Source organism: Ovis aries, chromosome 3 (genome assembly GCF_016772045.2).
Source record: "Ovis aries strain OAR_USU_Benz2616 breed Rambouillet chromosome 3, ARS-UI_Ramb_v3.0, whole genome shotgun sequence".
In the NCBI taxonomy this organism is placed as follows: Eukaryota; Metazoa; Chordata; class Mammalia; order Artiodactyla; family Bovidae; genus Ovis; species Ovis aries.
Window position 1 is genome coordinate 46,329,140 of NC_056056.1, and position 15,273 is coordinate 46,344,412.

Genomic DNA, 15,273 nt, shown 5'->3' on the forward strand with positions numbered 1-15,273 from the left:
CTTTTGAATATGCTATCTAGGTTGGTCATAACTTTTCTTCCAAGGAGTAAGCGTCTTTTAATTTCATGGCTGCAGTCACCATCTGCAGTGATTTTGGAGCCCAAAAACATAAAGTCTGACACTATTTCCACTGTTTCCCCATCTATTTCCCATGAAGTGATGGAACCGGATGCCATGATCTTAGTTTTCTGAATGTTGAGCTTTAAGCCAACTTTTTCACTCTCCTCTTTCACTTTCATCAAGAGGCTTTTTAGTTCCTCTTCACTTTCTGCCATAACGGTGGTGTCATCTGCATATCTGAGGTTATTGATATTTCTACTGGCAATCTTGATTCCAGCTTGTTTCTTCCAGTCCAGTGTTTCTCATGATGTACTCTGCATATAAGTTAAATAAGCAGGATGACAATATACAGCCTTGACGTCCTCCTTTTCCTATTTGGAACCAGTCTGTTGTTGCATGTCCAGTTCTAACTGTTGCTTCCTGACCTGCATACAGATTTCTCAAGAGGCAGGTCAGGTGGTCTGGTATTCCCATCTCTCTCAGAATTTTCCACAGTTTATTGTAGTCCACACAGTCAAAGGCTTTGGCATAGTCAATAAAGCAGAAATAGATGTTTTTCTGGAACTTTCTTGCTTTTTCCATGATCCAGCGGATGTTGGCAATTTGATCTCTGTTTCCTCTATCTTTTCTAAAACCAGCTTGAACATCTGGAAGTTCATGGTTCACGTATTGCTGAAGCCGGGCTTGGAGAATTTTGAGCATTACTTTATTAGCATGTGAGATGAGTGCAATTGTGTGGTAGTTTGAGCATTCTTTGGCATTGTCTTTCTTTGGGATTGGAATGAAAACTGACCTTTTCCAGTCCTGTGGCCACTGCTGAGTTTTCCAGATTTGCTGGCATATTGAGTGCAGCACTTTCACAGCATCATCCATATAGTAGGTACTTAATAAAGGCTTGACTAAATAGATGAATATAGTTTTAAATTTTGCTTATAATTACTTCAAAATGAGTACACATAGATTGAAAACATTTCCCTTTCAATTTATTGAGAACCTATTCAAACGCAATTCACAAATTGTAACATTTAAAACATAACTTGCTTCCTAAGGATTTACTCTGCTTTCTGTTTCTTCTCAGTTTTTTGGGCAGTGTATAGGACTTGGTTTCAGGACCAAGCTTCAGTTTTCTTTAAAAAATGAAAATTGTATCATCTGTGGGGTTGCAAAGAATCAGACATGACTGAGAAAATTCCATTTTTCTCCACGTTACCTATCTTGGATGGCTGTGGGAAAGACTGGCTAATATACAGAAGAGTTCTTTGTAAGCTAGGGTATTCAAGTAACAGTGTCAGAGGACAGAGTAGTCCTCAAGAAACTTTTAACTAGACCTTCTTTTATTTAAATGAGATACAAAATTATTTATATATTTTGTTAGAAATTATATTTGAACCGACCCAGATAAACATGATGGTGTGATCACTCACCTAGAGCCAGACATCCTGGAATGTGAAGTCAAGTGGGCCTCAGGAAGCATCACTACAAACAAAGCTAGTGGAGGTGATGGAATTCCAGTGGAGCTATTTCAAATCCTAAAAGATGATGCTGTGGAAGTGCTCCACTCAATATGTCAACAAATTTGGAAAACTCAGCAATGGCCACAGGACTGGAAAAGGTCAATTTTCATTCCAATCCCAAAGAAAGGCAATGCCAAAGAATGCTCAAACTACTGCACAATTGCATTGATCTCACGTGCTAATAAAGTAATGCTCAAAATTCTCCAAGCCCGGCTTCAGCAATTGTGAACCATGAACTTGCTGATGTTAAAGCTGGTTTTATAAAAGGCAGAGGAACCAGAGATCAAATTGCTAACATCTGCTGGATCATCAAAAAAGCAAGAGAGTTCCAGAAAAACATCTATTTCTGCTTTATTGACTATGCCAAAGCCTTTGACTGTGTGGATCACAATAAACTGTGGAAAACTCTGAAAGAGATGGGAATACCAGACCACCTGACCTGCCTCTTGAGAAACCTGTATGCAGGTCAGGAAGCAACAGTTAGAACTGGACCTGGAACGACAAACAGGTTCCAAATAGGAAAATAAGTATGTCAAGGCTGTATATTGTCACCCTGCTTATTTAACTTATATGCAGAGTACATCATGAGAAATGCTGGGCTGGAGGAAGCACAAGCTGGAATCAAGATTGCCGGGAGAAATAACAATAACCTCAGATATGCAGATGACACCACCCTTACAGGAGAAAGTGAAGAAGAACTAAAGAGCCTCTTGATGAAAGTGAAAGAGGAGAGTGAGAAAGTTGACTTAAAGTTCAGCATTCAGAAAACAAAGATCATGGCATCCGGTCCCATCACTTCATGGGAAATAGATGGGGAAACAGTGGAAACAGTGGCTGACTTTATTTTGGGAGGCTCCAAAATCACTGCAGATGGTGACTGCAGCCATGAAATTAAAAGACGCTTACTCTTTGGAAGGAAAGTTATGACCAACCTAGACAGCATATTCAAAAGCAGAGACATTACTTTGCCAATGAAGGTCTGTCTAGTCAAGGCTCTGGTTTATCCAGTGGTCATGTATGGATGTGAGAGTTGGACTATAAAGAAAGCTGAGCACTGAAGAATTGATGCTTTTGAAGTGTGGTGTTGGAGAAGACTCTTGAGAGTCTCTTGGACTGCAAGGAGATCCAACCAGTCCATCTGAAAGGAGATCAGTCCTGGGTGTTCATTGGAAGGACTGATGTTGAAGCTGAAACTCCAATACTTTGGCCACCTGATGTGAAGAGCTGACTCACTTGAAAAGACCCTGATGCTGGGAAAAATTGAGGGCAGGAGGAGAAGGGGATGAGAGAGGATGAGATGGTTGGATGGCATCACCAACTCAATGGACATGGGTTTGGGTAGACTCCGGGAGTTGGTGATGGACAGGGAGGCCTGGCATGCTGCAGTTCATGGGGTCGCAAAGAGTCAGACATGACTGAGCTACTGAACTGAACTGATATTTGAACTACTTACTATTTTTTCTTAATAAATTTAAGTATAATTGATTTACACTATTATATTTGTTTCCGTATACAGTGTAATCATTCAATATTTTTATAGATTATGCCCCATGTGAAGTTATTACAAAATAATGACTATATTTCCCTGTGTTGTACAGTATATCCCTGTTGCTTATATATTTTATACCTGATAGTTTGTGTCTCTTAATCAACTCTTTCCCTATCTTCCTCCTCCCCCTTCCCTCTCCCTACTGGTAACCACAAGTTCGTTCTCTATACCTTTGAGTCTGTGTCTGTTTTGTTATATAAATTCCTTTATTTTATTTAATTACCTCATTTTTGGCTGTTCTGGGTCTTCATTGCTGTGGGGAAGTTTAGTCTATAACACTGTCTTGAAAGTAGTTTTTCATGTTTTTTTTTTTCCCCTTGGCCACATCACACAGCATGTGTGATCTTTGTTCCCTGACCAGGGATTGAACCCTATTGGAAGCACAGAGTCTCAACCACTGGACCACCAGAAAAGTCCCTTAAAAGTAGTTTTTAAAATGTAATAATTATTTTTAAAACTTCTGCCCCATTAGAAAAAGGTGATTGAATATGGTGTCTTACTTTGGAAATGTTGGTTTAACACTTGATGATAAAGCAGTCTGAAAGATGGTTCTAAGCTGAGTGTATCTCAGCGATGGGCTTGAATGCCCATCATGCTGAGAAAGATACTGCACAAGACTCAATGCTTAGTATTCAGTATCCACATATGATGAGGTTTGCTATTGATCACAGCGTACATAAATGCTTATTTCAATCATCTGCTAACTTTGAACTTTTTGGCTCACTCCAAACAAGACTGGTTAGACTATCATTGTTTTTGCCTCCTTATGTCGCTGATTAAGAGCTCATACCAGGTACAGGAGAAGTGCTCTGATATTTTCCTGTCCCTTGTGCTTGTGTTGAGAGTATTAGCCTCAGTCAGAGGTGTCTTTGCAGGATTTTCTTATAAAGCCACTTGTCTGTTCTGTGAGGATTAGTTTTGGAAAGCTGCTGATACAATCTGTGAAGCTACCTGCCAGGGCACACACAGCCTGAGCTGCATAGCCACAATAGTCCAGGAACAGAAGTAGAGGCCGTGTCCCGGACTGGCACTTGGCTGTCTGAGGACCGGACCATGTGAATAGCCAGGGACAATCCACACAGTCAATTTGGTGAAACTGACTTTTTTGAAACAAAATGAGCAGAAATGTTCTAGCAGTCACTTCTTTCCACACCAAATGGGCATCTTGCTCCCTCCTGCTCCTGTGTGTGCATCCCACTTCAGAAATACTGCTCTGGGTCCCTGCTTCCTCTTGCTGAGGTCAGTCAGTGTGGCTCGATCCAAGAGTGATTGTAGGGCTGAGGTCACCAAGGCAAGTAGGGCAGAAAATAAAGAGCCCGTTGTTCAAAGTCAAATAATACACACAACACGTATCATTAGGCTTGCTGATAAATGCACTTTGCAGTGAGTCGGGTGGAGGCAGAGTCAACCAGAACTCTGGGTCCACCACTGCGGCCATGTCCAGTGATAGATAATTGCAAGGCCCTGTGGAAAACTAAAAAACCATGCCAGCATGCTTCACGGCACCCCTGGAGAGCTGAAAGGAACCTGCCAATTGAATCAGCCTCAAGGAGGGGACAAGGTATGACTAATGTCCTGGTGGCCCATGGTTCTGCCGCAGGAGAACACACACAAAGGGTCAGAAGCCTAGTGTGTGCCGCACCCACCCTCTGAAAGGTGAACATGTGCAAAGGTGAGGAAATTACATCTGCTCAGACACTTGAAGATAACAAGGTCTTACTGCAGAGGGTGACAGCCGGGTGTTAACAGCTGAACATTACGTAATATATTTTGTGTAGAGAAGGCATTTTAAAAATTGCTTTAAAGATAATGTTTAATTCTAATCGTATCCTTTAAAATATCTACTATTGCATGCATTTCAATTCATGTTACAATAAGCATTTCAGTTACTCAAAGTTTTCCTCAAAATAGACAATGGTTTAATTACCATTTGGAACTGACATCACAACTAACTAGGAGAATCCAAGTCTTACAAAGATGAGTGACAAAGATGATAAATGACAAGAGAGGAAGGAGAGAAGACAAGACATGGAAGTGAATGCATTGATCAAGGCATTCTGTAAAAAGCAGTTGAAATCTAACAGAACTGATAATAAGTGGCCAAAGAGTTCAAAGTGCAAACTGTCAGGATCCTAGGAACTCAGAGAAAATGGGGATAAATTCTGGATGAACCTTAGGTGCTTTCCAGTTGAAAAACCAATGAACAAACCTCTGAATCTCAAACACTGGGTACCACAATTCAATTTCATCTCCGAAAGAAACCAGAAAGTTTCCCAAAGAGTTGTGCCACCTCATTACATCTCCTGTAACAGAAATTGTTCGCTTAGACTTAAAACCAACAGTTTCAGTTCAGTAGTCCACATCCCAACACATCTTTAAAGCAGTCATTTTCTCACTGGCAAGTGACCCTCCAGCCATTCTGAGCCACTTCACGGCCTCAACAAACCTTGCCCCCCTTGTCTCTCTGGCTGCATTCTGCTTACCCCATCTGGAGCTCTGCTTTACCCCGCTGCCTGACTCCCATGGCGTCTGTGCATCTTTACTCCTGTCACTTTTTCCAGGGGTCTTTCGGTGCCTTTGACGTTACCTTGACATGTAGCAGCTCTGACTCTCAAGCATCATACACACCTGCCAACTCAGAACCTCCCCGTGTTCTGTTGTAATTGGTAGTGATGGTCAGTCCTTGAGGGCCACACTTTTCTTTCACCTTTCAATCCCCAGGACTGGCCCATCACCCTTCATACAGGAAGGGCTCAGTCTGTATTTCTGAGTGACTGATTAATGAATAAATCTAAAATATGTTTCAATAAACATATTGAATAAACATTTCAATAATCATGTAAAGCACAATATGTTTCAATAAACAATTTCAATAGTGTGACTCTTAAGAATAACCTTTTTCCTAAAATTGTTACACTAATCTTTGAGCATAACACAAGGGTTTTCACTACCCACCTGTTCTTGGAGTGTGGGATTTAAGCATTTTAAAAAATTAATCTTTTTTTTTTTTTTTGCTGTGGCGGGTCTTTATTGCTGCACGCGGGCTTTCTCTAGTTATGGTAAGTGGGGGCTACTCTTCGTTATGGTGCATGGGCTTCTCATTGTAGTGGCTTCTCTTGTTATAGAGCACAGGCTCTAGGCACTCAGGCTTCATTAGCTGTGGCACACAGGCATAGTTGGCTCTGTGGCATGTGGGATCTCCCCAGACCAGGGATCGAACTGGTGTCCCCTGCATGGAGGATTCTTAACCACTGGACCAGCAGGGAAGCCCCTAAGCATCCTTCTTTTAAAGCAGGCTGCGTTTTACTGAAGGCTTCTGATTCTTTTATTTTAACCGGAGATCTAGCCTATAAATAACCTATATAAGATAATCAGAATGCTCCATAATACATACTAATTTATTCAGTCACTAAGAGCTTAATCTAGGTACTGAGAACACATCAGTAAACAACAACAAAAAGGAATCCCTGCTCTCATGGAACTTATATTCTAGTGGGGGGTGATAAGCAGCTGGGGTGGGATGGGATGGGATGAGGAGGGAGGTTCAAGAGGGAGGAGACATGTATGCATATAGCTGATTCATGTTGATGTTTGGCAGAAACCAACACAATTCTGTATGTTAATTATCCTTCAATGAAAAATAAATTTTTATATATAATAATAATACATATTAAAACATAATGTCAGCTGATGAATAAAGAAAAATAAAGCAAGGTAAGGGGGTAAAAAGTGACTGGGGAGAATTTGTCTAATTAGAGTCAAGGAAGTCTTTTCCAATAAAGCAGCACTTGAGCAAAAACATGAAGAAAGTAAGCACTGTATCAGTTCAGTTCAGTTGCTCAGTTGTGTCCAACTCTTTGTGATCCAATGGACTGCAGCATGCCAGGCCTCCCTGTCCATCACCAGCTCCTGGAGTCCACCCAAACCCATGTCCATTGAGTCAGTGATGCCATCCAACTATCTCATCCTCTGTCGTCCCCTTCTCCTCCTGCCCCCGATCCCTCCCAGCGTCAGGGTCTTTTCAAGTGAGCCAGCTCTTCGCATCAGGTAGCCGAAGTACTGGAGTTTCAGCTTCAACATCAGTCCTTCCAATGAACACCCAGGACTGATCTCCTTTCAGATGGACTGGTTGGATCTCCTTGCAGTCCAAGGGACTCTCAAGAGTCTTCTCCAACACCGCAGTTCAAAAGCAACAATTCTTCAGCGCTCAGCTTTCTTTATAGTCCAGCTCTCACATCCATACATGACTATTGGAAAGACCATAGCCTTGACTAGACGGACCTTTGTTGGTAAAGTAATGTCTCTGCTTTTTAATATACTGTCTAGGTTGGTCATAAGGTGTGTGGATAACTGCAAAGGGCATCTCAGTTAAAGGAACAGCAAATACAGTGGCCCTGAGATGGGAGTGAGCCTGGGGTTTTGAAGAACTACAAGGAAACCAGTGAGGCCAGAGCAATGAGGGACAGAGAGTTGTAAGATGAGAGGTTAGGAAAATAGTGGAGCCCAGATTCCCTGGAGCCTTCTACACCACAGTAAGGCCTTTGTATTTTGTTTTAAATGAGATGGGATGCTCTGCAAGTGCTGAGAACTGAAGAGGGACTTGAGTTTGAAATGGTCTCTCCGGCTGGTGCATAGGAGACCAGTGAAGGTGGTTTCAATGATCCAATCATCCAAGTGAGAGATGATGGTGGCTTGGACCAGTGTAGTAATAGAGGCAATAATGAGAAATATTCAGATTCTGGATCATTTTAAAGGCGACATTAAAAGGAATTTAAGGTGGAATGTGAAAGAAATTGATGAGTCCACGGATGAAGTTTCTAGATTGAGCTGCTAGAAGTTGGAATTGCCACTTGCTGAAATGGGAAAGATTTGGGATGAAATGGGTTAGGGAGGTGGGCTTCCCAGTTGGCACTAGTGGTAAAGAATTCACCTGCCAGTGCAGGAGATGAAAGAGATGCATGTTCAATCTCTGGGTCAGGAAGATCCCCTGGAGGAGGCATGACAACCCACTCCAGTATTCTTGCCTGGAGAATCCCATGAATAGAGGAGCCTAGCAGGCTACAGTGCATAGGGCCGCAAAGAGTCAGACATGACTGAAGTGACTTAGCACACAAGAATCATTTTACAACTCAAAGGCAGAGGTAAGTAAACCATTTACTGGTGGTGGGAAGGTGGGGGTCTGTTAACGTGGAAAATGCTGAGAAGGGAGCCAAGGAGAGGCAACAGCCCTCAAATTCAGCACACTAACAAGTTTAACCAGTCTCTGCAGCCCTGGGGACCTTTTCATGATGTTTATACATCTTAGGCCAGATATGGAGTTACCATGGTTCTTAAAAAGGAACTAGAGGATCAAGCCATTTGAAAATTCTTATTTAAAAGGAAGTCAACATGTTATCTGGAGAAGGCAGTGGCACCCCACTCCAGTACTCCTGCCTGGGAAATCCCATGGACAGAGGAGCCTGGTGGGCCGCAGTCCATGGGGTCGCTAAGAGTCGGACACGACTGAGCGACTTCACTTTCGCTTTTCACTTTCATGCATTGGAGAAGGAAGTAGCAACCCACTCCAGTGTTCTTGCCTGGAGAACCCCAGGGTCGGGGGAGCCTGGAGGGCTGCCATCTATGGGGTTGCACAGAATCGGACATGACTGAGGTGACTTAGCAGCAGCAGCAGCATGTTATCTATTTACAACTACCTTGTGATTAGGCATCATCCATCCCGCCCCACTCCATATACCCATCTATCGTGTTGTGCTTTTCACACCTCACTTTTTTTTTGGCTGTGCCTTGTGGCTTGCAGGATCTTAGTGCCCTGACCGGGACTTGAACCGGGCCTGGGAATTGAAAGCACCAAGTCCTAATCACTGAACAGCCAGGGAATTCACTTTCACGTGTCATTTTAATGATGTAGTCCCTTCTCTCCCAGGAGTAACAACTTACATTTCCCCTCTAAGCCTACCTGAACTTATTCTTATCATGCATCGCAGATACAGTAATGCTGTAGTTTCCTGGAGAGCACATTCTATGCCTAAAAGAAAAAAAGAGCCTACCTTAAATCCTGGGTTCAGCTCATAATTAGAAAATATTTTGCATTGTCTGTAAACAATTACTAAGAAGCTTTAAATATGTTTACTGTTAATAACTAAAATCTCAAAATACTTCCTTTGAAAACAAGGCAATTTTTGCTCTCCCTCCTTTCAGTGGTTGTCAGATGGCAGCTGCCCCTCTCCTTCACTGAGTATCCTGGGATCACCTTCCAAATAAATACTTGTACCCAAATCTTCATCCCAGGGTCTGCTTTGGGGAAAGCCCATACCAAGACGGTGGTCTTCTGAACATCTGGAATGTCGAGCAGCATTGGGCCTGCACTTCACCTGGCAACAAAGGGTGATGTCAGAGGCAGCTGACTCATGGCCATATGTCCCCCACTCTGGACAGCCCTCCCTGGAAGTGGCCGAGCAGGCATCTCAGTGTGGAGCTCTGCACATGTGAGGTGCAGGCACATGGAAATCTCTTTTCTATTTTACATTTTCAAGCAGTGAGAGAAGAGAGACAATGAACAGATATATTTCAAAACTATAGTATAATCTATGCCATGTGTGTAATTGAAAAATATGTAGTTAAAAAATACTTCCTTTAATAAGTATTCTGTCATTTTAATACTCTGTCAATTTTTTCTTTTTTCTTTATGTTTTTTTCCTAGTTATTTTCTCAAGTTGGGGTTTCAAGAGTTTCATTTCAAGAACTAACTTACTTTATTTAATTTTTGTCTGGGCTTTGGGTTAGCTTGAGTGCTTTCAGGAGGATGTTTATTAATAATGCTTCAACTCCAATTAGCAATCTCTCCTGGAAGAGTGAAGACTGCACTGTCATTTCTAAAGTAATTCTACAACCTCACAAAATTTGATTTCCATAAAAGAATGTGAACGTCATCTCAGATAATTTAAGCAGCAATTTCATCTGACAAATGTGAGATTTGATTCTTTCAAATAAAGATGCGGAAAGCAAAATTGCTTTCATGTGAAAAATACACATGATTTAAATTTTTTCAAATCAGTTACTCATAACACTTTCCCTAGAGATTTGCTTCTAAATAAAAACTGAGAACTATTATTAAAATTTCAAGACCATTAGTCTTTCCTCTGATTTTAAGACATGGTTCATGTTGCCATTCCCCAGATGTTTAATATGAAGATTTTGCAATGACACTGACAGAATAATAGGGAGCAACTGCAGTCACTGCCATATCTGAAGCCTGCTCCATGTAAAGTAACGCCAGATTCTTAAGCAGGGGCTAAAAACAGTAACATGAGTTTTAAAATAGAACCTCAACATGCATTTATTTAAGAAGTGATGGCTCCTTCAGAGGAATAGTTCTCAGTATATTTTGAGCCACTAAGTATGTGGATAAGCACATACTTAGAACACTCCTTCTGGTTTGAAATTGATTTCTGAGCTTAGGGTGTATTCTTTTGAGTATCACAGTGGTGCCAAATATTTCTTCTTCGAGAACAAGTTAATTTTTTAAAATACTGACAAAAGTAACTTGACAAGACTAGTGAATAAGATAAGTAGTCAAACTAGTGGCATTTGTTTCAAAAAAAAAAAAAAAAAAAACTAACAGCAAAATAACCAGACTGGTGTTCTCACCTTGCTCAGAAGTCACTTCTGAGATGGATCTATGAAGCTCCCCGAGGGCAGGGCTTGTGACCATTTTGCCAATTACTGTACCTGGTGCATTGTGGGTGCTCAAAAAATATTGGTTGAATGACTGAATAAAGGCAAAAATTGACAATGGTGCTAATTCTGTGATACTCATTGAATGCATGTATTTGAAATAGTTGTTTAAAAAAGAAAATAGTTTTTGTTATTTGCAAATTTGACAGTGCTCTAATGGTTTATAGGAAATGCCCCAAGCTACTCAACTTAATTTTCTTTCTTTTGACATAATACCATCTTCTGGATTACAGTCCATTTTGCAAAATAAAAAGAGCACTTTTTCAGTGAGTACATTGAGTAGATAGGGCAAACAGAATCACTCCTGTTTTATAGATTAGAGCACTTGATGCTGGACTGTTGAGTAATTTTCCCAACATTAGCATTATTCATTAGAATATTTTTAGCCAGTAATAATGCAAATCCTAACTTAGATGACTAATGTCCATTTTTGACAGAAACCACTGGGAAAGGGGAGGAGACTGAGTAATGAAAATAATACTATCACATAAATGAGCTAGCTACAGAGAAAAGTCCTGTGCATTGCAGTGTTTTCTGTATGAGGGAAGTCATTTTAACCTTTGCATTACTTGCAAAGTAATGTATGTTCTGTTTGAAAGGAATTCTGGAAATAATTTATCCCACAAAGCAAGTCTTTTCTAATTCCTCTCACCAAGCAGGGTCTGAGCAGAATCTTTCATATACTGTTAATGTGTCATGATGAACAACAGTGCTACTCATTCAAAGACAATACTATTAACAGCCTTTGTAAATCCAGTCTCTGCTCCCACTAGAAGAGACAACCTAAACTCACCATCCATCCATAAAGCCAAACAACAAACTTAAAACTTAGGGCCTGGAAGAAGAAAAGGATGAGGAGAAAGGTAGATACGTGAAAACATTTCTCTTAACTAGTTAAAGTCAGAAAATCTGTGATCACTTATAAATTCTTGGTGGAGGAAAATTCTTAAAGAGATGGAAATACCAGACCACCTTACCTATCCCTGAGAAATCTGTATGTGGGTCAAGATGCAACAGAACCGAACATGGAACAATGGGCTTGTTCAAAATTGGGAAAGGAGTACATCAAGGTTGTATATTGTCACCCTACTTATTTAACTTACATGCAGAGTACATCATGTGAAATGCCAGGCTGGATGAATTCCAACCTGGAATCAAGATTTCTGGGAGAAATAGCAACAACTCAGGTATGCAAATGATACCACTCTAATGGCAGAAAGCAAAAAGGAACTAAAGAGCCTCTTGATGAGGCTGAAAAAGGAGAGTAGAAAGGCTGATTTAAAATTCAACATTCAAAAAATGAAGATCACGGGATCTGGTCTCATCACTTCATGGCAAATAGATGGGGAAAAAGTGGAAACAGTGACAGATTTTATTTTCTTGTATTCCAAAATCACTGTGGACGGTGACTATAGCCATGATATTAAAAGACGTTTGCTCCTTGGAAGAAAAGCTCTGACAAACTAGTCATTAAACTAGTATTAAAAAACAGACATATCACTTTGCCAACAAAAGTCAAAGCTATGGTTTTTCCAGTAGTCATGTACAGATGTGGAAGCTGGACCGAAGAATTGATGCTTTTGAATTGTGGTGCTGGGGAACACTCTTGAGAGTCCTTTGGACTGGAAGAAGATCAAACCCGTCAATCCTAAAGGAAATCAACCCTGAATATTCATCGGAAGGACTGATGCTGAAGCTAACAATACTTTGGTCACCCAGTAAAAAGAGCCAACTCATTGGAAAAAGACCCTGATGCTAGGGAAGATTGCGAGCAGGAGAAGGGGGTGATGGAGGATGAGATGGTTGAATGATATCATCAACTCAATGGACATGAGTTTGAACAAACTCCAGGAGATAGTGAAGGACAGGGAAGCCTGGCATGCTGCAGTCCATGGGGTTGCAAAGAGTCAGACACAACTTAGCAACTGAACAACAAATAAATTCTTGGTAGAGAATTAGATATACCTACTTCAAGTCCTAACCAAAAAAAAGTCCCTTATGATCTAGATCCTGCCGTGCCCACCTCTCTGATCTAATTTCCCGGAGCCCCATTGTTAGACATTCCACTCCAAAGCCACACTGACTGTCTCGCTGGTCCCTGTTCCTCCAACACACCAAACCTTTAACCACCACAGGACCTTTGCACATGCCTTTTCTTATGCTTGTAACATTTTCTCCAGATTGTCACCAGACTTGCTCTCTCACCTCATTCAGTCTTCTGTTCAAATGTCACCTCTGATAAGCCTTTTCTAACTTCTATGTCTAAAAAGGCACCACTTCACATTACCAGTCTCTCTTACTCTGCTTTTCCCATAGAGCATTGATCATTACTAGGCATAATGTAATATATTTATTTGTGTATTTATTGTCTCTTTTCCACTAACATGTAAGCATCCCAAATGCAGAGGTGTCATCTACATTGTTCACTACTATGTCCTTGGGCCTAGAAGAGTGGCAAGCAAATATCATTCCAAAATATTTATGAGCATCTGCTATGTGCCAAGCACTGTTCCAGATGCTAAGCATATAGTGAACTAAACAAAAATCTTTGCCCAATGGAGCTTATAGTCTAGTGACACATGGTAAGTGTTTGATCAGTATTTGTTGAATGAATCCTCAGGACTATAATCAAAATCCACTAAAATAAACATTTAGCTCCATGTTGTTGTTTAGTCGCTAAGTCGTGTTTGACTATTTTGAGCTCCCATGGACTGTAGCTGGCAAGGTTCCTCTGTCCATGGGATTCTCCAGGCAAGAATACTGGAGTGGGTTGCCATTGCCTTCTCCAGGGGCTCTTCCCAGTCCAGAGATTGAACCCGTGTCACCTGCATTGAAGACGGATTCTTTACCACTGAGCCCCCAGGGAAGCCCATTTAGCCCCTCGGTAACCCTAGTTGTGGCAGTTTCCTGTGGCTGTGTCACATATCACTACAAACAGTCTCTCATAGTCTTGGAGGCCAGAAGTGTGAAATCAGTGTCACTGGGTCAAAAATCAAGGTGTCACAGGCCCTTCTTGCTCTGGTTTTAGGGAAAGATTCGTTCCCGTCTCTTCCACCTCCTGGTGGCTGCTGACCTTTCTTGCTTGTGATGACATCACTCCAATCTCTGCCTCCATCTTCACATCACCTTCGCTATGTCTCTGTCAAATATCTGTCTCCCTCTCTCTTACAAAAATGTATTGATGGCATTTAGGACAACCAATAATCCAGGATTATCTCCCCATCTGAAAAGAAATCTGGAAGAAAAAAAAACACACACATCTGCAAAGTCCCTTTATCCAGATAAAGCAGCATTTACAGGTTCCGGGTGTTTGACCTGATATCTCCAGGGCCATCACCTAGCCTACTACACTGACATTTTGTATTAATAGCTGAAGGGAAGTTCCCACGATGAGAATACCAGGAGATATCTTTTTGCATTTTTCCTTTGCTGTCCTTGGAAAACATAGTTATCTCTGGAAAACAAAGAAAAGCAATGACTATTTTCAAATATAACAATAGAATTGCATTTTCCAAAGGCTTGTATAATAACATTTGTGATTCGGTCATAAAAGTGTTTGTCTTTATCCAGAAACTCCCACAAAATTAAGTTAATGAGCAGTGGAGATGGCAAAGCAATATTTGAGAACAAGTTGTTTTATATCTTGTACCGTGAGATTCCCATCATGATTTGCAGACAGAACATAAAGCCCTTACCATTCATCACTTGCAGTCATTATCTCCTCATCATGAAACCAGGTTGTGACCTCAGAGTCCTTGCCACATGCCAGGGCACAGAACTGTGTCTGTTTCACAGTTAGAGCTGGAGTCCTACAGCCTTTGGGGGTATTTGGGGGCCCCCACGATAAGAGAAGAACAGGCATGACTAACAATAATGTAATTTTGATGCTGTTAAGTCTTCCCAAAATTTGATTTGGAGGCCCAGAATTTAAACTTGTCCTGCTTTCTGGTCTCTTAAACAAGTGTGGGCCAGGGTGGGGCCACCAGGGGCATGGAATAGACGGAAGCTGCAGTGCGCTGGGCAGAGCTGTGCGGCCTCAGCGGGGCCTGGGCTCCCTGAGCCATTCCTGCAGGCATGGGTTGTTCAGGACAGTGGTGACCGCCCCCTGCTCCCCAATACAGCATGGAGGACTGGAAGCCCAGCCCCCTCATCAAGCCCTCTGGGGTGTGGAAAAAGTGGAGCGATATCTTACTGGGAAGTAGAAACTGACCTGGGCTTCCCTGGTGGCTCAGACAGTGAAGAATCTGCCTGCAATATGGGAGACCAGAGTTCAATCCCTAGGTTGGGAAGATTCCCCTGGAGGAAGACATGGCAATCCACTCTCTTACCTGGAGAATCCCATAGACAGAGGAGCCTGGCGGGCTACAGTCCATGGGGTCACAAAGAGTAGGACACGAGTGAAGCGACTTAGCAGGC